General features: G+C 36.8%; 1 protein-coding gene across 1 annotated transcript in view; it reads left to right on the top strand.

The window, feature by feature from the left end:
- Window positions 1-26,947, top strand: part of LOC131430655 (epidermal growth factor receptor) — a 295,688-nt gene that overhangs the window by 185,710 nt on the left and 83,031 nt on the right. The window lies entirely within an intron of this gene.

Raw genomic sequence — 26,947 nt, 5'->3', positions numbered from 1 at the left:
TATTTAAAAAATATGTTCCAAAAATCTCAATCTGGTGGATCATTCTTTCGATAGGCGTTTTGTAGCAAGTTGGAACGGTCATTTGTTCGAATGAACCATTCAGGCGAAATCCAATATCCAATACGAAATACGTTAGCAATAAAACAAACGTTTTGAACGTAGCCCGATTGGGTTTGAATCTTAATCCCACAGAAAAGGAAACAGAAACCTAGTAGACTAGAATTTCATACAGAAATCAAATGAACAATCAAAAAGTTTAGCCCTAATGATGTATCACGTAATAACGTTTCCCAAGCCAGGAACCTCTCCTTAGCGCAGCCGGTGGATATGGAAAAATACCTCAATAGTATAAGAATATCAATCGATTGAAAACAACCAAATTGAAATTCTCCGGATAAAGAAACATTGATTTGGTAGTGGGTTCGAATGAACCGGGTCTGGTTAGGAAACAGTACCGTTTTCGTTCGGTGCACTGGCGCAAATCCGGTAAAATCCTTATAAAGTCGGCCTAGAAGATATGTTGATCGTACTTACTCACTTTACTTTAATAGTGTACATCCCGTCTTCGGAACATGACCGAACGAATTGTAGCTTTCCAGGATACTCGATCTTGAGCCGCCGTTCTCCAGTCGCTCTGTACTCCCGCTGCGCGTGCATCCTCTTCGATTGCGCACAGCCAGCTAGTCCGAGGTGTACCCTGCAGTGGACGACCTCTCCCAGGTTCTCTGATGAACATTACGTAGGCCATTATCTCGTCTGGCATTGTTGCTACATGTCCAGCCTACTGTAATCTGCCGTGTTTTATTAGCCTTCCAATGTCCGCATCTTTATATACTTGGTACAGCTCATGTTTCATGCGTCTGCGCTATTCTCCATTCTCTTTTTTGACGCCGAGTACTCTAACATCTGTGTCCTTCAACGACCATGCTTCGTGGCCGTATAGGACAACAGGCGGTATCAACGCCTTGTATAAAGCAAGCTTTGTGCGTGTTTGCAAGCTGCGAGACTTCAGATGGTTACGGAGCCCCTGGAAAGCACTATTAGCAGCTGCAACACGCCTTTTTACCTCGCGGCGAATATTATTATCGCATGTCACTGGTGTTCCAAGATATACCTGAACTCGTCAACAAACTTGTATAGTACCCCTTCAATCTCCATCTCAGGTCCTACACCGTTTGGGCTGCCTCGTCCTCTACCAGCCACCATGTACTTAGTCTTGATAGAGTTTATCGTCAACCATATTCCCGCAGCTTCTTGCTTGAAGGGCACAAAAGCCTCTTCCACAGCTCTACGATCCACACCAATAATAATAATGTCGTCCGCAAAACCAAGAAGCATGTGAGACTTATTGATGATGGTTCCGTTTCTTTGCACGCCGGATCTACGTATGGCACCCTCGAGCGCTACATTGAACAACAGATTTGAGAGCGCATCGCCATGCTTCAATCCATCTAACGTCATGAAGGCATCGGCTGTCGTATCAGCTATCTTGACGCTTGATTCCGATCTATCGAGCGTCGCACGAATCAGTCTGATTAGCTTTGTCGGAAAGCCCTGTTCTGTTGTTTTTGATCATATTACGGAAATTGGGTCCACCAAGAAAACAATGATCCGAAGTCGCCGAAGTTGAATAATGACAAATCCTGCAAAAAAGTATTGTATGAGTGATTTTCACAAAGTTTTGTTTCAGTCCTAGCCGTCAGAAACGACATTGCGTTCCGGCGTAATTGTTTAAATCGTGACATTTAGGGGACCGGTATAGCGTGATGGGTAAGTCGATGCCTTTCACGCAACCCACCTGGATTCGATTCCCAGCCGCGCATATAAGGAGTGTATCGAAAATAAGCTATCCACAATTTTTTCTTTCATAAAGACTCATCCAGAAAGTATGGACGCACTTTGATTTCGCTGTAAATAATTCACAAGTGTTGGATATTCAAATTTAATTCGTTATACTGATAATATTAGACTACAACAACAGAATATTATTCTCAACATTTGCTACTTAGCCATTGTAGACTAGCTGGCGCACCTTCTTGCGAACGTTCCTCACTGAATTCGGTACAGACTTCTTGGCGACAAGTTTTGACACTTTTTTCCAATCTTTTTCGAACTGTTGAATGGTTTCGGCTACCGAAACATGTTTCCTAAGATGTGCCTTCGTTAATGCCCAAAATTCCTCAATTGGTCGAAGTTGTGGGCAATTTGGTGGATTCATGTCTTTTGGAACGAAAGTGACATTTTTGGTAGTATACCATTCTACCGTTGATTTCGAGTAGTGGCAAGAAGCAAGATCTGTCCAGAACACAACACAATCCTTGTGGCTTCGAATCATGGCTGGAAGTCGTTTTTGTAAACATTCCTTGATGTATATTTCACTGTTCTTTAAAGCAGTGGTGATGAAGGGTTTCGAAATCTTTCCGTAGCTACAAATTGCTTGCCAGACCATAGCTTTCTTACCAAATTTATCGACTTTAATCGATGTCTCGGACTGGTTTAACACTTGCTCTTCTCGCACTGTATAATAGTGTGGTCCCGGCAAGGATTTATAATCGAGTTTCACGTAGGTTTCGTCATCCATGATTATGCAGTTCAAATTTCCAGCAAGAATCGTATTGTACAGCTTTCAAACCCTCGGCCTGATCGATGCTTCTTGTTTCGGACTACGTTTTGGTTGTTCCTGCTTCTTAAAGGTTCGAAGATTCAAACGTTCTTTAGCACGAAGAACATTTGACTTCGAAGTGCCCACTTTTTTGGCCACATTCCGAACTGAAACCTCCTTCTTTTGCTCGAACGCCTTCAGTATACGTTTATCCAACTGAGGGTTAGCAGAATCTTTTTTTCGACCTGTTTTCGGTTTATCCTTAAAGGTGTTATCCTCACCGAACTTCCTGATTGCATTCCGCACGGCTTTTTCACTTACTTCTTCCATTTTTGTTATCTTTCTCAGTGACAGTCCGCGTTCTGTGCACCATTTGTACACAATTTTGCGACGTTGTTCTGCTGAAAGTCCACGCATTTCGAAACAAACTAATGAAAACGGATAAACAACTGCACAAGTGGTTAGAGAAGAGTGTAAACAACAGAAGGCAGCAATAAAAATTGACAGATTCTGAACCATTGCGAAATGGCACTGATGGAACAAATAAACCAACGAAAGCTGACAGCCAAACGCACAGAATGCTGTGATCTGAGCATAGAAAAAAATCACCACAAATACATGCGTACAACACAAATGTATGTGGATAGCTTGTTTTCTATACACTCCTTATAAAGATACCTTTCTCGTATCACTAAGGGACTCTTCAAAACTATTATCAGTGACTCTTGAACAAAAGCAAAAAAATACTTCTTATGAAATGACATCGTTTTGCACTAAATTTAAAATGATTCTTACGTTTTTAGTTCGCATCGTCACTCTAAAGGTAATTGGATCCAAACAAACTTCAATAGCTACTCATGGGACCATAAGAGCTTCCATTTGCGTTCAAGTTCGGTTCAACTCACTCCCGGAACTGATAACTTGTATCCGGTAGACTCAAAGTCGCTTCATTTAGTCGGCAACTAGCATTACCAACAAATTAAAACAGTTCCAAACCTAATTTTAAATAAACTTCACTGTAATTCCGGAACCGGAAGTTTGATCCGGATAAAATTCAATGGTAACCTAGGGGACCATAAAACTTGTGTCTAAGTTGGTGAAAATCGTTTTAGCCATTTCTGAGAAAATGAAGTGAGTTACGTTTAGGAGTTTTTGAACTCTTTTTCTGGAATCGGGAACACAGGCCCGAGATACCCGAGATCAAATTTATTGGTTATCAACTATCCACACCTGTACAATTAAAAAATTATACGGCTTGTTCAGTTTTCAGCATCATGTATAGAAACACATTCTTGAACCTAATTTTTTTGGCTTATCAGTCTGTAATTCCGGCACCAAGAGTCGTATCTAGTTAAAATCCAAGAGCGTTCTATTCTTGGATTTCTATGGGCCCAAGATTGTGGATCGTTTTGCACACTCGTCACTCTGGAACCGAAATCCGGATCCAAAAAATCAATAGGTTATATTATGGGACTGTAGGGCCTATCATTTTAAATTAACCTTGTAAAAATCAATTCGATAACCTTTGAGAAAATTAAGTGCAGATTTTTTTAAAATTCTTTTTGCACATTTTGCTTCCTTACTCCGGAACCGGAAGTTCGTTCTGAACCAAATTTATTAGTAGGCTATGAGTGAAAATTGGTCCAATCATCTCCTAGAAAATCGAGTTAATTTAAATACGGATTTCTAAACAATTTTATGATTCCACGAAATGGACCTTTCGATAAACGGCGTTCGATGAAGTGACTTTCGGGTGAAACGAGTTTCGGCGAATTAGCATTCTATGAGATGGTTTTGGGTGCTCTGGTATTTGATAATTTCAAAAGACAAAAGGTCTCGGAATGAAGATCTACGTCACTCGGAAAAAGAACGTGCAACATGATAGGAGCGTCGTAGCCCCTTCCCTACTCCTGAAAGTATCGGAATTATGAATTGATTAGATTGATTTAGATTGATTAATGCTTCAAAACTGGACGCCACAAGAACTGAAATTGAGATATGTTAAACCTTTCAAAACGAACATAGAAATAAAAATGATCGAAATATGACAACGGACCGTAATTCTCCATGACGACTACGCTCGGTCATTTGATGCTGCTTCGATGAAGACCTAACTAAATGAAAGTGTATGGCAAATTCTTCCTCATTTGTCCTATTATCCAGGATTGGAGCCATCTGACTACTACTTGCACTTGGCAGATCACTGTCCTGGTTTCAGTGAAGGGAATCGAAAATTAATTTGATTGTTGTTTTTGAGCTGAAATAAAAAAAAAAACACCGTTTTTGTCATACAGAGTTCAGTAAATATTAAAAAGAACGTGTACTTTTTAAAGGACAAAACTTTGAATACTCACAAGCAACTAAAAGTCTGGTTACCGTTAAGGTTATTTTGGAAACTGGCTTTTGTACCTCTTTATAAAAGCCTTTAGTCGTATCGATAGTAGAGATATCTTTAGGGCAACTTTTAGATTTGGAATCGGATAGAATTTATCTCCCGTAATTTGAAAGAAAAGCTTTCGATTAATTTGGGCAACCAGATTTAAAAAAACGAACAAGTTGATTATAGCAATGATTGCAAACTATATAAATATTCAAACAATATTTTCCTCGGTCAGACTAATCTGTCGGAAAAAAATTTAATGCATATTCGAACCAAAATTTGAATGATCATTCAACTTCCTACGTTTATAAATAAAATTGTTAAGAATTCAACCGATTTATCTGTTATGTTGGTTCTTAACAGAAACTACGTTTTCTACGTCTCATGCTCGATTAATCAGTGCATAACAGTTCAAAATTAAACTGCTTTTTCAGCACATCACTACAACTTAATCCACTAATTCCAACTGATCAACACATTCTAATATATTCGTCTCTTCAAAATGGACAAAATTGCAATCTTTGTCGGTGACTTTTTTTATTTCGATTGATCAATAATGAGAGTTAAGAAAAATCCGTAGCATATTTATTCCACACGTAGTTCCCCGCGGTCTGAGCAATAATTCGCAAAAGCGGCACTCTCCAATCTCGTTTCGTTTGCGATTGCTTCCAGCGTAGATCCCCGAACCGAAGGAGAACCCAAAGTGCGTGTTTTTTTATCAATATTGAATCTTTTTTTCAAGAAAATGTCGACTGTTACAGTCGTAAAAAAATAGCAGAAATAAATCACAAATATTTGCATAGTGGATTTACGTATATTCCTACGAACCTCAAACAACCGAGCGCGCGAAACGGTTCAATTAAGTGACACAATGTTCGACGAAAGACTGTTTGTTAAAGGTGACTCGGGTTGGAGGGGGTGAAGCGGCGATGCCGGCGAACGGCTCACGACAGTTTGCGCTATCGTCGTAGGCCCCGCAGTTGCATACTGTTTGTCGTAATATTTACGCCACGGATTAATGTTTCTCACTGTACGGAAATTTTAGCTTCTTAGCTCTAGCGATCAGCAGCGAGACTAGGGCAAAACAAAATTTTTTGGTGCGATTTGCGGCCCGATAGGATAAGTAAACACGCTATCCAATTATTTATTCCAGTGTAAAAAAGCAAAGCCGGCTTGGATGGATTATGGTGTTCACCAAAAACAGATTGAATCAAATCGCCTTCATTTAAGTGTTGTTTGAGTTCATTTAGTATTCTGAAAATTACTGACCATGGTAACTCGTGGAATCGATCCAATGAATAAATCAGTTTGCTGATCTTTATTAATTATTTTGAAGAGTGATATCATATCTGCTTGTTCAACAGAAAAATTACCGCGAGGTAATTTGGGTCCGTTGAATATTACTATTTCTGTTTGCGGTCTAGGGAATCGGTCTCATAGTGGAACTCTTCGGTAATCGCAGACAAAATACAGAATATTTCATGATTGACATTGCGTGACCAACACAAGCACGTCGCTTTTGCACAACGGAAATATTTCAATTCAAATCTACTTTACTTGTAAAACAAAATACATAGAGCGTTTGATTAAATTAACCAATTCCGTGCCGTTTTAGTTGAAACGGTCTATTATTTATTTCAGAGTAGCTCGATTAATGTGATTGATATTGATGCTATTGCCGATTATATGTGGATATTTATGATATGGCTTTTTCCCATCATTACTAGACTTATTATGGGACTTGTGAGCTAGGTAGTTATGAAATTATATTCAAATGTGGCTTCGATGTTGAAAGTTACGTTTGAAAGCTTCAGATTTATAAACACAGCTGATCATTTCTGTGCAAACATTCAATGCTCAACTTTGGAAGGTATTCTAATATTAAAGGGTGATTTTTAGGAGGTATAGGATTTAATTAAAAAAACACAAAATTTGATAAACTTGCTGAAATATTTGTAGGAATCTATAGAACGATCAGTGGCGTCTTGTCCTCATGTGCACCTCGTGCACTGTACAACCGATCAAATTGAATGAATTAACTGTATTCCCATCCGCATTCAATTATATTTTAGATTCTCTATTTATTCGATGAAATCAGGTCGCGATTTTTTTCCACAGCACAATATGCACACATTCTTTCTGAATTCGAGTACTTTGACAGCACCGAAGCTGCGTGTATTTACATAGATTTCATATACATCCAAATTAAAATTAGTATCTCTTGTCGCAGCGTTAGTGTCTTTTTCGTGCACATAAGTTACTGCACAGAAGGAAAGGAATCACTCAGCTCAGCTCTGAGATTTGTTGCTCTCTCTGCCACTTTTGGCTCAGTGCGAACTTGTGTGCACACCTTATGCTTATAGCAGTTGAAAACAAATTGCTGTTTCAGTTGCAACGTCGCAGCGGCTTTATTGATGAAGTTATTGACAGATTTGTTCGACATACAGAGAACCGAATTCTCCTTATGTATCGATGTTACGGAATAAGTTCCCATTCAGAAGTATATAGTTATTTCATTATATCGCAATATACAAGCGAATATCCATTTCTCAATCTTTAGTTTTCAATTACAACGAACTGTTATATCCGTATTATACCACAAATTCAGTGCACAACCCGTGAATTTTGTCACGAGACGCCACTGAGAACGATCAATACAATTTAATGTTTGAAGATGATTTCATGAAAATGTGGCACTCGGCTCCGCTTTAGATGTCCAATGCGCAAGATCCAATTTTGTCACACACTTTCCAACATATCGGCCGGTATTTTACGAATAGGGGAAGATGGGGTAAAACGAATCCCCGATCCATAATGCACCTTTTGCTTTTCTCAAAAGTTACCAATTGTTTTCACTGAAATTTTAATCAAACTGAAAGTCCGCCATAACAACAGATTACAATAAACTTTTGGTAGCGATGGTTCAATCATATTTGGAGAACTTTAAAAAAAACTATTATATCTCTGTTATAAGTAATTTTTGATGTTCGTTCCATAGTAATTTTCTAGGGTGAGGAAGACGATTTTAATTTTGTAACCAGTGAACTTCTTTGTCAATCATTCGGGTTTCTAAAATTAGTTCTAATACAGACGATGTATTTGATATTTTTTAGAAAAATCGTCAAATTTATCATCTCATATTTTTGAAGGCAAAACGACCCGAATTGTGTGAGGCAAAATGCTCAAGAATTCGCTTACAACAATTATCCATAAGTTATCAATTTAATGAATAATAGTGAACAATCTTCCACTTGGCAAATATTTCATCAACGAAAAGTTTAAAACTTTTTTTTAAAGAAGAGGAAGAAGCTTTATGAGGGTGCATATTGCCCCGTGGTTGTCATGAACTTTAATCTGTTGTTTTGATGGATGTTTACTCGTTGTTTAAGATCATCCTGCCTCTATGTTCAGATAATCGTCACTTCGCGTAATTTAGAATGTGTATTTTTCATGTTTTCCACGATCGGCGTCATGCCCTGCATATATTTCAATAACCCATTTTAAAGGGGTTTAGAAAATAAGATATTTCATGTATTTTGCAATGTATTCAACGAGTATTTGTACGTAATTTTGAGAAATAATGATTACGGAAGATAGTCATGCATGAAACTCTTCCGTGTTATTCTCTATAGTTAAGATATAGCTACACTTCCTTAGGGAGTGCATTTTACCCCATCTACCCCTAAATGCTTCAATATTGGCTTCCAGTGGGTCAATCGTTGCTGGGTTATCCTTGTAGACATGGGCTTCGACATGACCCCACAAGAAATAATTCAAAGGTGTAAAACCACAAGACCTAGGCGGCCAATTGACGGGCCCAAAACGTGAGATAAATCGATCACCGAAAGCGGCTCTCAATTTGGTCATCGTTTCGCGTGCCATATGTGATGTGGCACCGTCTTGTTGAAACCATATGTCATGCATGTCCAATTCTTCCATTTGGGCAACGAAAATCGTCAATAATCAAACAGTAGCGCTCACCATTCACAGTAAAGTTCCGCCCATCGTCGCCTTTGAAGAAGTGAAGTCCAATGATGTCACCGGTCCATAATCCACACCAAACAGTGACTTTTTTGTGATGCATTGGTAGCTCTACCAATGCTTTTGGTTGGCTTTCACTCCAGATGCGGCAATTTGGCTTGTTGACATGTCCATTTAACCAGAAATGAGCTTCGTCGCTAAAAACAATTTTTCTATAAAAAAGTGGATCTTCCTCCAAATTTGCCAGCTCCCATTCACCAAATGTTAGACGTTGTAAGTCGATTCATGATCTGTCAAAAACAGTGTTGCCAAAAAGATCACCCTTATTAAAATGTTTAACGATCACTTAATCCGATTGTAGTTCGGTGAAACCTTGGTTGAAGTAGATTGGCTGAGGAAAGAGATAGTTAAGATGTATGAAAGACAAGAAATAACGAAATCTTTGGGAAATTAATACTGTTATTGATAGCAATAGCTAAAAGTAAACCTTGTTGAATTTTTCTACGCCATTTTAGAGATTCCAAACGTCATTCTAGTGATCTTCAGCCTAACCCAATCTACATCCAGCACCACGAAACAAAATAGTGTCGTTGTAGAACAACACAAACAACATATGACCCAGGTTACTACCCTGAGGAACACCATATTTGTTCGAGAAAGGAGAAGGATTCCATGATTTTAGCTGCTACACGCAGTACTATGTCACATAAATAAAAGTTCAGCTATTTACTATATATTGATGTGCACCGCTTTTTAGAATTATTTTTAATGATTACAATTTTTAATCAGCTGTTGTTGTTTATTTATTGGGTCGTTGGTGAATCCTTTGAAGTCTTGCATTAAAAAAGAATTCACTTTTTATTTCTCATTCTGTATTCTTTCCAAGCTAAATTCCGTGACGCTTGCATTCTAGCATACAGAATTTTCGGATGATCCAAATTGTATTATTGGTGAATCGCGTACACGTTAAACGAATTTATTTTGGTTATCATGGCTTTTCCTAACAGAGACGACAGTTTCGCATACATGAGTTCACTTTGCATTTCGCCATTTCACCGAATAGAACATTTCGACATATGAAAGTTGATAGTGTTCACACCCGTTTTGTTAACCTACAATCGAACTTCTGAAATATCTCATATTAAAAAGAACGGATTGGTCCATTTTCCCACGTTCAATCCAGAATACTATCTTAATACTTCAAATACCAAGCTCGAAAAAAAGTTGGAACGGTAACTTTGAGCTGTCATAGCTAAGCTGTTTTTCAACGGATCTCAATAAATTTTGTGCAGTTCGTAGATTATTTTAAGTATATCATTATTGACAATCGGTTAGGAAAAATCAATGAAAATGCGATTTTTCCCGTTCCAGTTTTTTCCAGGCGCATAAAATGCCCTATCTGCTATCTAATTTTGTTTCCTTTGGCATCAACGTCGCGACTGAATATTGAGAACTTCAACTTTCTCGCGTCATAACTTTGTTGTTAGTCAACCGATCTTCGAAATTTGTTCACCATTGGAATGGTACTAGTTTCAGAAATAAAACGCACTAAAACATACGTAAAATAGAGTTGCCTACCTAAAGTTATAGAGAAAACTGTAAACAGAAGACCACAAAAAAGATGGGATTTTTTACAATGGTCGTAAATATCTCTGAATTCAAAGTGACGACCTATATGTTTTCATACATAATTGGATTGCTAATAAAACCAGTTACAAATAGGGCTAAAATTGCAGTTTTTTAAATATTTAAAAGCATCTAGAAATAAATGACAAACAAAAAAAATTTCAAATTTTACTTATTTTTACAAAATGCTTAGAAATTAAAGCGGTGACATACACTTTTCATTCACTTAATTATTGTTATTAATACTCACGATTATTTATAACAAATTAAACTCAATGTTCTTAAGGAGAATCTAAAAACAAACGGCATAAATACAGAAATTTTAAAAACTTTTTGCCTTTCTCATATGGAAAGGTTATGCAACCACTGTGAAAACCAACTTTTGAACCGAGACCCGGAGGGCCGAGTGTCATATTCCATTCGACTCAGTTCCTCGAGTACGCAAAATGTCTGTATGTGTGTATGTGTGTGTATGTGTGTGTGTGTATGTATGTATGTAACATTTTTTGTACTCACTTTTCTCAGAGATGGCTGAACCGATTTTCAAAAACTTGGATTCAAATGGAAGGTTTAAATGTCTTATACAAAGTTCCTGAATTTCATTTCGATTCAACTTCCGGTTCCGGAATTACAAGGTGATTAGTATAAAAATTACAATTTCAAATTATTTCATTACTTTGCTCAGAATGGCGTGGCAGATTTTACCAAAATTAGGTTCAAATAAATTCATGAATTCAAAGTGTTCATTTATTCCAAAATGGATCTCACTCACTTTCCTCAGATATGGATTGTTTGACGGTTGCGGAATTACAGGGTGAAGATTATTAAAATATCCCAGTCACTTTTCTCGAACCGACTTCGATTGGTGAAATTCAAATTATGAGTCTCTAAGAATTATAGTTTCTATTGATTGCAAACGATAGAAGTATGAAAACATATTTTGATACAATAAAATCTCAATTTACGCGAAATTTAATTTACGCACTCACGACTTTGCGCGTAAATTGAAGTTAGAGTGTATACTGGAACGTTGAAGGCATAACAGAAATTTTAAAATTTCCGATCCTGCACTGTTTTTTTAGATTCTACGAAAATGTTGGACAAGTTCAAAATTGTAGTAGATATCAATTGAGTTTATTTTATATGTACATAAAAATTATTTAGATTTATGTGTTCATTCTTTAGTACAGCACAAAAATCAAAAAAAAATCGAAGCCTCCATTTTTGAGTAAATTGTAAATAAATTGATTTCAAAATATAAAAAATAATAAATTATATTAGTCAATAACGTAACTGTTCTGGCTTGAAATTTTTAGGCAATATATTTCCGCTGATAGAAATTGAATGTATTTCTACCAATTTTTTTAGTTTTTTTGAGAGAATATATAATTTTATTCATCAAAACAATCTGATTTATAACTATGTTAAAAATAATTTTGTTGTAATATTTGTCAATATTCACATTTACACTGTATATTTTCAGGTTGTTTTTGATGGTGCAAAAACGTCAGCTTAGCATAAATTGTAGCTGGGTTGACTATCAATCGAATAATGTATAAAAACATATAGGTCATCGCTTTGAATTCAGAGATATTTACGATCATTGTAAAAAATCATATCTTTTTGTGGTCTTCTGTTTACAGTTTTCTCTTTAACTTTGGGTAGACAACTTTATTTTACGTATGTTTCAGTGCATTTTATTTCTGAAACTAGTACCATTCCAATGGTGAACAAATTTCGAAGATCGGTTGATTAACAACAAAAATATGACGCGAGAAAGTTGAAGTTCTCAAAATTCTATTCACAATGCTGGTGCCGCATAAATGCAGATAGGGCATATTTTGTTCGTGAAAAAAAGCTTGGAACGGGAAAAATCACATTTTCATTGATTTTTCCTAACCGATTGTCATACTTCAAATAATCTGCGAACTGTACAAAATTCGAGGGTGTAAAATTTATTGAGATCCGTTGAAAAACAGCTGAGCTATGACAGCTCAAAGTAACCGTTCCAACTTTTTTTGAGGCTTGGTGCTTCGCGTAACTTTTTGAGGCTTGGTATTAGGAGTGTTAATTAAATTTTATAGATTAATTCATGATCCTCAGAACGGAATTTCCAAAGAAAAAAACTTGTTGATTTTATTGGCTACTAAGCATCAAAGAATTTGCTTTGGTCTATCTATTACCAGGCAAGTTTTTTCAGTATTTTCCGTTAATTGAGTGCAAATGAAAAAATATCTAATGCGGCTTCGTTTCGTTTTTGTTTGCTACCGCTCGCTCGAACCTAACTAAAGCAAAGAGCTTTGAGTAGACCAGTCAAAATTACCCTTTGGGCAGAAGACTTTCGGTAAAATAGCATTCGGCAAAACGACTTTCGGCGCCATGAGCTGCTCCCTTTCGCATAGCATAGACGCTACTATTTGAACAGAGCTTCTTCCAGTCAACAAGAATTCCTCTTCTGAATTTGAGGAACATGTCATTAACATTGTTGATAATCAGAGAAATGCAATAAATCGATTTCTTTGAGAATCTACGAGTAATTCACAAAGAATCGATAACGATTTTTATTTCAGTTAAAATGATCAATGAAGCAGCAAAAACAGTCTATCAAGAAACAGTGCGCAAGATGTTTAATTTGTGAATAATTTCCGAAAACATATTGCGCGTAGACACAGTTAGGTTTATGTGGAATACTGACAAATGCTACCTAAATATTCGAAACAAAAATCGGATTTTGACAATATTGGAGAAGTCCTAAGCCAAGAGTTAAAAAAACACATAGCGCTATCTCGTCTAGTTTTGAATCAAAATCATTGTATTATAGTACAGAAAGGATAGCGTTTTTCATCCATGGCAGGCTCGTTGGGCTATATCCGCACCCCGCCTCACCAATCTCAAAAAATTGTATCATGAAAACTCTTTACTTTAAATATTGAAGTCAATTTTAAAATGAATAACTTTCAACAAGCGACTTTATAATTAGTAATCATGTTTCGAAATTGTATTAACTTTGTTTAAAATTGATATTCGATTATTCAGCCCTATAGTAAAAAATCAACGTACCCTCCATGTTCATAGCACTTTTTATTTCGCACTTTTTCTTCGGTTATTGCAAATTTCATTTGCAACCAAGTTCCGCTGAACTTCTACAACAAGCTGTTTCTACTGTGCCGTATTCGATTTCGCAGAACTGTGCATTGCAATTGCACTGTCTAGCTTAACGTTTCGCAAATATTGTGACCGTTTCTGCTAAACCATGCAAAAACTGTCGCCAAGCTTCAGCAGCGGTAAGCAAATATTTCCGTTGCTCTGCAAATAGACGGACTTACAGTCGATGGTAAATATGGGATTGGCTTGAAAACTCGTGGAACAACTCGTAGGATTAATTGTTCAGAGCTAACGAAAAAAAATCAAAATCAACTGCGCTTCCAAGCAGAAGGAAAGTCGTTTTCGGGGCATTTATGTTTGCTCCGAAATTCCGATCGCTATCTTCTGCGCTTGCACGTTTCATCTTTGTGCAAAAATTAAACCTTTTCTCCTTGGTCTATTCTACTATTCGAAGCTCCTCTCCTGTCCGATGGTTGCATTCCGAACCGGACGAAAAACGCTATACCCTGCGTCCACCTCCGCCGCTTGGAACTGGAACTGCCTCGACGGTAATGATGCTGATGATAATGATGGCGATGATGATGGGACAGAGTAATCCAGCGAGCGCGCACACGAGCCAATGTACTTACTTTACTGTGTTGTACGATACTCGTACATGATGCTGCTTCTGCTGCTCGGTTCGCTGGCAGCCAACGGCCATCAACTCCAGAAGAGTGCAAAATGGAACAAGAAGGTAAAAGGCTGCACGGAAAACAAAAGCAAAACATCATAAAAACAAGAGACCCCGCTCGTACACATATGCTCCGGTTAATGGGTCTTGTGACCTGTGCGGTGGGAGGGAGGTAGATCATGTGTTGTCTCGCAAAATGATCCGAAAAGCTCGAGAGCGCTTGTGTCGTAATGGGATCGAATCACGCACTATCCGCGAGGTTTTGTGTTCTAGTTGATTGCTTAATTTCATATAAATACGATTTTAGGCTAATGAATTGAAGTTGGCTGTTTGCAATTTAACCTATTCTTAAGAGAGAAAAAAAATCAACTTAAGCCGAGTGGTTTACACACGAAAGCTCGTTTTGGGAGAGTTAAACGCAAGAGATCATGCGATCTCTCGAAACCCGCGCTCGTTCACAACATCGCCGTTCCGTTCAAGATGATCGAGGACCTCCAAGTGCAGCTGTGTGGGAATGCTGTGTAATCTTAAGCTAGCCGGCCATCATGCTGCTACTGTGCTTTTTTGGTGTAGCTTATAGGTTGACTATAGCTGGATGGTGGTTCAATGTATGGGTTGCGTTGTGGTTGTGAGCGTTTCGTTTGACGCATACAACGCAAACGATCCCAAATAAAAAAAGCTTCGAGTGCAACGAGTGTTGTGGTGAAGAACCGCACGAGGCATCATATTTACCTGGTATGATGCGGCTGGGCCCGCGTGTCTACGCTGTACAGCGCCGAGCGGTGGTTTTCGTAACGCTGATCGAGTATAAGCTGTTTGGCTTTTTTTTTCTTCGTGGGGTTAAGCCGTACAAATATTTCCTCATGACTCGGAACGCTAGAACAGGGTGCGAAAGAAACACTGCGTTTTTTAAATTGAAACATTCTTATATAATCAATCTAATTTATCTCATTGTGCAATATTTTAGAATATGAAGATGAATTTATGTTTCGCATTTAGAAAACTTGATATTAGCAAAATAAATCTTTGATAATCGATTAATCCGACGACTAAAGCCTCCATCAACCACCAGCATCCGTTTCACCGTTCGCACTACATGTCCAGCCCACCTCAGCTTGCCATCTTTAATCAACTTCTCGATGTTAGCATGTTTGTATTCTAACTACAGTTCAATTCAAGGGTGGAAATAAGCTAATTTTTTGATTCACAGTAAATAAAAAAAAAGTCAGTATTATTTTTTCATATCACATATTTATTGTAGATTTTATAATAAATTTTGAAACGAATTATTTTTAATAAGATAAATTTTGGTATTATTTAGAATTTAAAAATAACTTCATCGTTATCAGTATTACTGTCTAGTTCGGAATCAACATTTCAACAAAGTTAGGCTCGTTTAATTACTACTCTGTGTTCATTAAACAAGTTTGAAGTTAAAATGCCTGTCACTCCGATGGTATAATGGTATAAGTGACGTAAACGTCAAAGCTGAATATCACTCAATTTTATCGGATATGGATTATCCGATATCAATAATTTTGGGCTCGTTGGGTAAGTTTATTTCGTCGGTCTCATCGAAATTCCATGCGTTGTGATGTATTTGAATTTTTTTTCAGCAATACCGTTGTAGTGGAGTAATATCATAAAAAAAAAACAGCTGAAACATGCTGCGATGTATAATAATTATAATAATAAGAAAAACATGTCCAATCTTTGTGCGTGCGATGCAGCTGATCAATATTACCCTATTTAGCTTGAATATCATACACAGAAGTAACAGGAGTGCAGGATTTCGCTACATTAAATCAAACGCACCATTCAAACTTTGAATCTAAGTTCGTGAAAATCGATCGTTACCAGTTCCATTTTGGAAGTATAGCCCACTATAATTTTATTTTTTTAAATCTTGATTCAAATGAGGGACAACAACAAAAAAGTTTTCTTCGGCCTAATACACATAACATATTCAAGTTAACATGAATAGACATGAATGAAACTTTTATTTTTAAAGCTTTTTTTCAAAAAAACCCTGTGTGTGATACTGTTTGAAACATAGCAGAGCGTAATATGAATAGCTAATAAGTGCAACTTATCGTTAAAACCCTTCAAGTTTTTTTATATCATGTATTTATACCCGGTTTTATCCTAATTTTGGTCGTTCGCCGGACCGGCCCCTTTAAGTAGTTTTGAATACGAAAACCTAATTTATATTTTGTGTGCCAAAAACGGACTAGAACTTTCCAGAGCAGAAAACGTTTAAAGTCATTTTCAATGCAACAACCGGGAAAAAACTTTGAATGGTATAACCGGATAAAATCTTAGCCGGTACTTTCAGAGCAAATGTGTTGATTTTTGAATGGAAACTTTCTACGTGTTTCCCTCGGCTGCGGGATTCATTCCACATTTTGAATTTTATGTATTTTATCTAACAGATTTCAACCCACTATTTAACCTACAAGTTCTTTGAGATCTAAAAGATTTTTGAATACTGGATATTGATGACGAACCTTTCATTAAATCTAATTGTATAAAAATTAAATATTTTTATCTTGACGAATTAGGTTCGATAATATATATCTATTTAAATATTTTTCGGAATCAAAATTCATTCAAGTGTAAAAATTTACACCAATTATCGATATTATTAGGTTCGAAAAGTAGTTTAATATAATTAAAATTACTAACGAGATAACTATATTTAATTCTAGATAGTATTTGAATAGTTTTTATGTATGACCACGCAAACAATTTTAAATGAATCTTAAGATGATGTTAAGATAAAAACCTGTTTTAATCCACCTAGTGGTGTAATGATGCCTTTCTCATATCAATCAAGTTTTCTTCGATTCCTAAAAAGAATAACCGAAATCGGTTTGTTTGACCATCTACTGATAAAAACTATTAATTGGAGAAGATTTGAGATCGATTTAGAAAACTTTTTACGATTTTTCGCCCTTTTTAGTGATGGTATACAATTTTTAACACACTTTACCTTATATTTCCGGATCCGGAAGTCGGATAAGGATGAAGGACCTTTCATTTGAACCTAAGTTTATGAAAATCGGTCGCGCCATCTATGAGAAAAGCTAGAAAACATATTTTCATTTTTTTGCACATTTTACCCCATAACTCCGGAACCGGAAGTCGGATTCAAATAATATTTAGGAATTTTGTATGGGACCACAAGACCTTTCATTTGAACATAAGTTTGTGAAAATCGGTTCAGCCATCTCCGAGAAAAGTTAGTGCAAAAAAACGTTACATACACACATACCCACATAAACACACACAGACATTTTGCGTACTCGACGAACTGAGTCGAATGGTATATGACATTCGGTTCTCCGGGTCTCGGTTCAAAAGTCGGTTTTCACAGTGATTGCATAACCTTTCTATATGAGAAAGGCAAAAAGCTTTAGAATGATTGAATAGTCACAGATACTTTTTCCCGCTTTTGAAAACCTGATTATTAACAATTGTGCCGTTCGCCAAGGAAAGTAATTAAACAAGTTTCAGAAAACAGGGTAAGGTTTAATATTATTACAAATTGTATAAATGTTATTGAACTGGAGCACTCGTACCTCGTTCTTGGCTAAATGCAAAATCGAAATTCAATTACCTCAAACAAGCTAGAGTATGACAGCTCAATGCATAGGTGTCTGGTTTTACAAGCTAGTTTGTCGTATGTTCGAACCTCGTGCTGGAAGGATTTTGTAAATAGGATCGTAGCACGAATCATGCAATGATTCTGTACACTGATAATCGACTGCGAAGTTTATTAACGCAGATTGGTAAAATGCCACAAAAGGAATGTAATACCAAGACTTTACCTACGAACCAGCTAGTGGTGTAAATAACTGTACAATATCGAAAATGGCGAATTGACAAAAAAAAACAACCAAGTTTCAAGCGTAGCCGATTTCGACCAACAGTACATTAAGGCTGTGAATCATTTCGCGGTTAATTTTAACTTTTGGTTAACATCTGACACTTGAGTGGTTATTTTGTGTCGAGTAGTTCAATTTAACTAAGACTGTTGCCCATTTAAAAATTTGACGAATGGAAAGATGACTAAAGAATTAATATTAGAATTTTCTTTGTAAGATTTTATTCAGTGACGGAAAATAACCATCGATCTGTCGAAAATAACCATGATTTCGAGCAGGGTTATTTTTGAACAACATCAAAATAACCACTCGAGTGTCAGATTTCAACCAAAAGTTAAAATTAACCACGAAATGGTTCACAGCCTAAATTGATGTTTTGCTGAATGAAAACTAAATCTCGGCAGAATGAAAGCATCTGAATTCCAACTGAACAGAGCTAACAGTGCAATATTCATACAAATTTCTTCACTGCATCAGTCGATTCATAGCCGGACGAAGCATCAGGTACTTTCAACGATTTTCATAAGGTTACGCTAACTCAAGAACATCTGTATTTGTATTTACAGTCAATATCCCAAATTATAAAAGCTCGTCAATTATATCTCCTCCGATTTCACCTCGGATCTAATACCATTAACATAGATTTTTTCTTTATCTGCGTACATGGCCATTGTCATCGCAGCGTTGTTGTCAATCCTAGTAGGTGCCGTTTTCTAACAGATGGTGTTACTCCATTTTTACTCCAGTGATTGACATGCATATGCAATATGCATTCCCGGGTGGATGTAAATGGCAAACAAAGATCAAAACAATAACAAATTTCGCCATCATATCACGTCTTGATTTTTCTGTGCTGTCATCGCGATACTTGATATTTTCTTGATATTTCATCAAATGAATCGCGAAATTGTACAATATTTGTTTAGCATCAAAGTTAGTTATAAGATAAACAAGATAAATGCTTATTATATTATTGTGTTCTAAAATATCAAATAACCCAAAAATTCGTTTTGCTTGTTTTGTTCTGGCTTTGATACTAAAATTATTTTTAACTCTTATTTCGAACTAAATAATGCTAGTTTCTACCATTGAGATGTTTGATTTTAATATCAAAATTTGTTTTGATTTGCAAATCACTTCTATGTGGGTTGGAAAGCTCCTGTCATACAGTTTCAGAATCAATATGTCTCGTTCAGCTGAAGCGTAAACAACAATATTTTTGATGTGGAACACATCTTTATTTTCTATATAGGGGTGCAAATTAGAAACTCAAGGAAAAATACACGTAGAAATGTGGTCTGGTTTTAAACACTTACAGCTCAGTATATTTTGTATCAATTATTAATATTATGTCATTATTTGATTGGAAATATTTCTAAGATTCGAGTTGAATGTATGAAGCCACGTATTTTCAATTATAAATGATTGAAATTTTGATTAGTAGCGAGCAGTGTCCTATTTTGTCAGCTAAAAATCTCCGGCATATCGGATTTCCCTGCCATATACGACGGTTTTGAAGGAGTAAGCGATATATCAAAGGGAAAGCATCGCTCTGATTGGTCAATTGATGCAAAAGCGAAGCTGCTGGAAGCACGCGAATCTATAAATAGAAGCGAAATTATAGCTAACGTTTCAGTCCTACGCGTAGCATACTAGAGGTAGGTTGTTGCTAGACAGCAGAGCAAAAAGTGCCATAAAACGATTTGAGGCTTTAATTGATATGCTCTGATCTTGTGTCATGCAAGCTCGGATGAAATTCCATGTTATGTCGTTTCGCCTGAGAAATTGACAACTACCTCAGGGTAAATTTCGAGTGCGTAAGAATAATTTCTAATTTATATAATATAAACTCGATTAATAATGAGAAATAGTTTATCGCTTCAACCGAAATCGCAGAATGGTAGAGAAACTTAACGCTATAAATATAACTACTTGCATACAAAACTTGAACACAAGCTTGGCGAAGAGAATGTATGCTTTAATATCAAAATCCGTATCGCAAGTATGTACCAACATATAATTGCATACATTTGGGATATTGGTGCCATTATTTTATTACTCACGTAAATCCTTTGTCCCAATTTTACTCGCTTTTTGCCTGAAACGTTGCTAACAATAAACTGACAAAGTTAGGATTCGATCTGTGGCGCGACATGTGTCGACAAGTTAAGCCCGTATCCGAGCGAATTGCGCTGCGGTACGCTCCGCACGTGCGGGTCGTAATTGAGAAATTCACTGCTCCGAAAGTATTGATCTTTACACTCTGAAACTTTGTCAAGATTGAATTAAGTCTCTAAGGCTTCTTTTTTCAACAAAAAAAATTAGGCCCAAGTTTGAAATTTATGTTTATTAATTATTAACTTTTTTTCATTCTATTTACTTTAAAGGTTGTTTTATGGAATCGCTTATTTGAAAGCTAAGGAAAAGACGCACATTTCATGTCTTGGACGAATTTTTGTATCTTTATTAGATTTTAAAGTATAGGCTGTTGAAAAAAGGCTCTTTTTAAAGGCGAAATTTAAAAAAAATCATATCTCTAAAATTCACGTGCCATATTGAAATAAAAAAATACGTGTCGAATATTTTCGAGTACTTTACTGAAAAAAATAGTTAGATGAAAAAAAAATTTTGGGTGGCTGATTTTGCGTGAAATGCCCCATATATAATAATGAATTTGTAATCATTATTTGTCAGCTTCAAATTTTGGAAAAAATCGCCCCGAAACATATTTGTATTCCTAATATTTTCGCAGCTTTCCTTTTTAAGATTCTACTTACGGTCAATACAAAAATAGCCATTATGGAAAATCCGCACAAACACTTTTCTTCGCGACCGCTTGGAATTTTTTCCTTTTCCTTACCATTTGGTTCATAAAAACCTTCAAAATCGATTGATAATTTTTTATTCCAAATTCTAATCGACGACAGAGGAGAAAACTGCTTTTTCGTTTTGCAACAAAGCAGTTCCTGAAATTAACAGCAACAATAGAGGAAAAATCACGAACGATTTGGATGGAACTTTGGCCACGTCTTCAGTATGGCAAAAGAGTAATTGCCTACGAAAAGAGACACCGATTCGACTCGCGACGAAAAATAAAATTTTTAAATGATCTTCAATTTATACAGTTTTTACCTTTTTTTATATATATAAAAAATAGCTATAGAATTCGCTCAAACTTTCGAAAAATTTTCCGAGGCCCGGAGGGCCGAATGTCATATACCAATCAATTCAGCTCGACGAACAGAGCAAATATCTGTGTGTGTATGTGTGTGTGTCTGTATGTGTGTTGTCAACTAAGAGGTCGAGATCTCAGAGATGGCTGGACCGATTTTGATCAAACTAGTCGCAAATGAAAGGTCTCCCCGTCACCCAGAACGCTATTGTATGGTTTTGAGATCGGATGTTTACTTTTTGAGTTATACGAAGTTTTATGTCAAAATTTTCAGTTTTTTGACAGTATCTGTCACAATTGACCTTGAAAACAGAATAAGTTTTCAGACTTAGATTCCGCACGGTAATAGCTATCCAACAAGCCATAGATTGTTAAAATCCGTCCATTTTTAACGGAGATCTCGAATTTTTTGTGTAAGCGACTTTTCCCCCATATTCCAGCAGTAGAAGTTCTGAGCGCTGTATGGCAAAGAAAGGCTTGAGAGCAACGTAAAACACGATTTTTTATACTGTTACATACAATAGTTTCTAAGTACCAAAAAGACTGTGAACAGCATTATTTTTCATGACATTTTGCCTCGGACCAATTTTAGCACGGTTCGTTTTTGGCAACATAATCGTTCGAATATGACATATTGGAAAGATGGCAGTACTTCCGAATTCTAAACAATTTCATAATTATATTGATTTAAACTGCTTACAGCAATAAATGCTGGAAGAACAAAACACCTATATACAATTTAAATCAGTTCGTCGAGATCAGCAAATGCATATGTGACAAATAATTTCACTCAATTTTTTACCTTATTTTCGAAGATGACTCAACCGTTTTCTACAAACTCAGATTCATATGAAAATTCGTATGCTCCTAAACAAGGTTCCTGAATTATGTTTGGATCCGACTTCTGGTTCCGGAACTACAGGATTACAAGGTGAGATGAAAAAACTGCAACAAAGTAAAACGCCATAATTTTTTCATTTTTTTTTAAATTTTATTGAATGAAAGCAAAAAATGTCGGAAATAACATCAAATTTGAGAATCGGTTTAGATTTGTTCGAATTGGCCACCTTTGGCACGAACTATGGCCTTCAAACGGCCAATGAAACCATCACACGCTGCCCGAAAGTGGCTCTGCGGTATTTTGTCCCATTCTCGGCGAAGCGCTTGCTTGAGATGATCGACACTTTGGTATTTTTTAGTGCCAACCTTGCTTTCCAAAATACCCCAGGCACAATAGTCCAACGGATTGGCATCCGGAGATTTTGGTGGCCATTGTGCGGTGGAAATGAAGCGAGGAACCTCATTTCTTAACCATTCTTGGGTGGCGCGTGCTGAGTGCGATGGTGCTGAGTCCTGTTGGAATGTCCAAGGTCTGCGGCCGAAATGTTTGCGTGCCCAGGGCTTCAGAACTCCCTCCAAAATATTTTCGCGATAGATTTGCGCATTTATTTTGACCCCACGGTCGATGAATACGAGCGGCGAGCGACCATCGGCTGTTATGGCGGCCCACACCATCACCATGGCCGGCTTTTGAGTTCTGGTGGCCAACCGAAGTTGCAAATTTTCAGCTGACCTCTCTGGCAAGTAAACACGATCATTTTGTTTGTTTACAAACTGCTGGATAACGAATGGTTTCTCATCGGAGAAAACCAAATTCGGCAGTTCACCACTTTCGGCCAAGCGAAGCAACTCTTTAGCTTTTTCGAGTCTAACTTTTTTTTGCGCATCAGTAAGATCTTGCACTTTTTGGAACTTCAATGGCTTCAGTCCAAGCTCATTTTTCAATATTTGCCGAATGGCATATTGCGATATGTTCAGCTCACGAGCCATTTTTCGGCCACTGCGACGCGGATTTCGTTCAATTCGCTTCTTCACTTTTCGAACCATTTCTGCCGATGTTGCTGTTTTTTTTCGTCCACTTCCTTGACGTCGGGCTACGCTACCAGTATCACGGTAACGAGCGATGGTACGAGACACAAAAGATTTATTCACTTTTAAATGCTGGAGGGCTCTAACAATAGCCACTTGTGGTTTTCCAGCCAAATGCAAAGCAATCACACTATCACACTTGAATTCCATCACAAATAACTTTTTTTCTGAAAAATTCCCACCAAAATGCTTTTGTGCGCTTGTAAATAATATAATGAGCTGTCACTAGAATAAATCTGACAGCTGTGGGACGAGCGGTTTAGAAATGACAGCAGTCTGAAGTTGGTTGCAGTTTTTTCATCTCACCTTGTATATGTGAAACGAAATTAAAATTGTGTAACTTATTTTCCTCGTAGATGGCTGAACCGATCTAAGATTCAAATGATATCTAAGAATCATCTAAGATTTGCTGATTTGAATAGTCGACCACCAAATAAACTTATTTCAGTTTTAGTGGTATTCAGTTTTCGATTCGGAAGGCACCCAACAATTTAACTCGTACTACGATTTCTCAAAGATATTGAAACAAATGTAAACTGATCAGGTGAATTTGTCTGACTTCGGCTACACCGATTTTCGAATTCCGGCTCCAGTATCGAATCGTTTCTCAAAGCTCAATCGTTTTCTCAAATAAAGCCAAATCGAATTTCAGAAAAAAAATCAAATTAAAATAAACTTATAGTCCCACACAAAATTAATTAATTTTATTCAATGCTGACTTCCGATTCTGGAATTACAGGAGGATGAATTTTTAAAATTCAAACCGATATACAAGATGATAATCCCGAAAAGCTTGAAAGTTGGACTCAAAACTATTGCAATTTATTCGTCATATGGCCATTCGAATCGGTTTGGTTTATGCTGGTTCCTGAATACCGGCTCTGGAAGTACCTTAAATTACCGTAAATTCTAAAGTGGAACTCACTTCGACATATCATGAAAAGTTTAATCGATTGTAACCTTTTTAGATAGAGTAATGAGTGATTAAAATGTCAAATTGGAGCTTAAAACGATGGTCATTAAAATAATATCATGAAAACCGAAGAATATTCATGAAAAACACCTATGCGAATTGATAAAAAAAGGTATCATCTCACTGATAGGTGGTTTAAGCACGTTTTTAAAATAAGTATTAACATTTAACGATAATTTAAGTTCCTTTTTAAGAATGATTATAAAAGGTCATTTATAGGTCAAATTGACCTGCTATGCACTGATGAGTCTAAGACGAAACGTGAACAATATTCAAAACGGTTATGTGCCCTAAGCACAAAATTAGCCCTGAATGATCAAACCTAAATCGGCCAGTTGACGTCGCTAATCCGTTTTCGTTCGGCACGTCAGTTTAGACATGACACTTCGGTGCTAAACAAAAAGTATTCTACAATTATCAGAAACTTTACGTCTGCTTAGTGGTTCAAATTGAACTGCCGAGTTTTGCATTAAGCATGCACTGATGAGTCTATGACGAAACGCAAACAATATTCAGGTTAAACAATTTTTGTGCACAGGTCACATAACCATTTTGATAAATTGTATTTTTTCATCTTCGAATCGTCAGTGCATAACAGCTTATGTTAAACTGGTATGCCACTCAGCAGAGCTACATAAACCTTTAAGCAGGTATGAACATTTAGGGGTTAGCCAAATTTTGTGCTAGGGCACATAACCGTTTTTATTGTTTCTATGGTATGAAGTTTCTGCTACTAGCAGAACGCTTTATGAGTTTACACTGAAGTGCATACACGTATCGAAAATGTAACATAAATTATATTAAGATGGGTAATTTGTGCTATCTTATAAAGAACCATTACTGGAATCGGCCAGTATATACCGATATATATTCTATATGTTATATGTATATTTACATACGACACTTCAGTTCAGACATTGCACTAGACAAACCTTGTCTAATTTTTTGGAAAAGGAAATCGAGTTAGGTGTATGCGATCAAAATCGGGATCGTAATTTTCCATCACGACAATGTTCGGCTGCATGTTGTGGCAATGACTAAAACTACTTGGGATACTAATTTATCAGTAATTCTGTCTCGTCAACCAGTTGTTCCGGTCGATGCAAAACACTCTTATGCTTCATTCTAGTTGGTATTTTTTGTTTTGCTTCGAGTATAGAGGTTTTAACCTTGAGGTCATTCGCCTCTTCGGACCAGAGAAACTTTCTGATACTTTTTTTCGGGATTAGCAATCAAACCTAGGTGGACCGCATGAAACGCATATACACTGAGGTCTTTTTTATGCGGTTTTTTTACGCGACTTTTTTTATGCGGATTTTCAGAGTTATGCGGTTTTTTTATGCGAAGTTTCAGAATTATGTGGTTTTTTTTATGCGAATTTTCAGAGTTATGCGGTTCCCCTTCTGCGGTTTTTTTATGCGAAGCTTCAGAGTAATGCGGTTTTTTTATGCGAAGTTTCAGAGTTATGCGGTTTTATTATGCGAATTTTCAGAGTTATGCGGTTTTTTTTATGCGGCTATATCCGTTCCTTGCAGTTAATAAACATCTATATAGATGGAAGAAATTTCTAGTTTCCGATACAATAGAAAAGTTTTAAACATTATTTCACAATTAAGCTTTACATTTTTCGTTTAATTCGGACGGCCCCGCCAAAAAACCATATTTGCATCAATGGATTCATGAGTTTTTCAAATTGGAACATTTTATTGTCTTCTCCATAAATTTAAAAAAAGAGAACGCTGAGACATTCTCAATCATGCAAGACTGTAAAATTGATTGAAAACCGAAATCGTAGTACGAATTTATTTAAAACCATTGTCAGTTATTTAACTCTACTAGAAGCATAGTTCTAATAATATTTGAGCTGTCAAGTGTTTTACAATTGCCTTTAAATTATCCGATTATGTTGAAATATATTTATATGAAAAAAATTGAGAATATTTTTGAATATTAATTGATTCATGAAATACTCTCACGTGAAATGCTTCTTGCAGGCATTGGTAACATTTGTGTGAGAATCAATCACGATCACTTTTAAAAACCGACGACGTCTTTTCCGCTGCACCCTGTACGCAACCAGAAATCTCTTCAGCCGATAGCCACAGCCACAGTCGGCTTCACTCGTTGTGCGCCTCATACCTTTTCCTCTCCACTCTTTCATCCTTCGTGATCCACAAAAACACGACACACGGGGTCCCGAAAGGTATTTTTCAACGTGTGCTTTTCATTTCCAGTTCGTATCTTATTACACCTTGCCTCATTCTCCACACCCGTCCCAGCTACTTGCACAGCCTGACCTGTCCGACCGCCCGCATGCACACACACACACTCTCTCTCTCTCTCTCTCGCTCACCTGCGTAACTGGATCGACTTCGACTAATACTGGTACAGGAAGAACACCTTCTTAGGTTTTCTTTCGTCGTGATCTTGGCGGAGAGTGGGCTCCTGATCGACTCACGACAACGACCAACCCAAGAACGATGACGACGCCGGTGTATTGGTGTTATTTTTTTTTCATATTACTGCCACAGCAAAATAGTCTTTTTCTTCTCGAAGTTGCTGGAGAGACCCACGAGAGTAGTTTGCGCGAACATTTAGCGCTGTTTAGCTTTTAGTACGAGT

This window comes from Malaya genurostris, chromosome 2 (genome assembly GCF_030247185.1).
Source record: "Malaya genurostris strain Urasoe2022 chromosome 2, Malgen_1.1, whole genome shotgun sequence".
Classification (NCBI taxonomy): Eukaryota; Metazoa; Arthropoda; class Insecta; order Diptera; family Culicidae; genus Malaya; species Malaya genurostris.
Note: the sequence above shows the minus strand (reverse complement) of the source record. Positions and strands in the feature narration are given on the sequence as shown.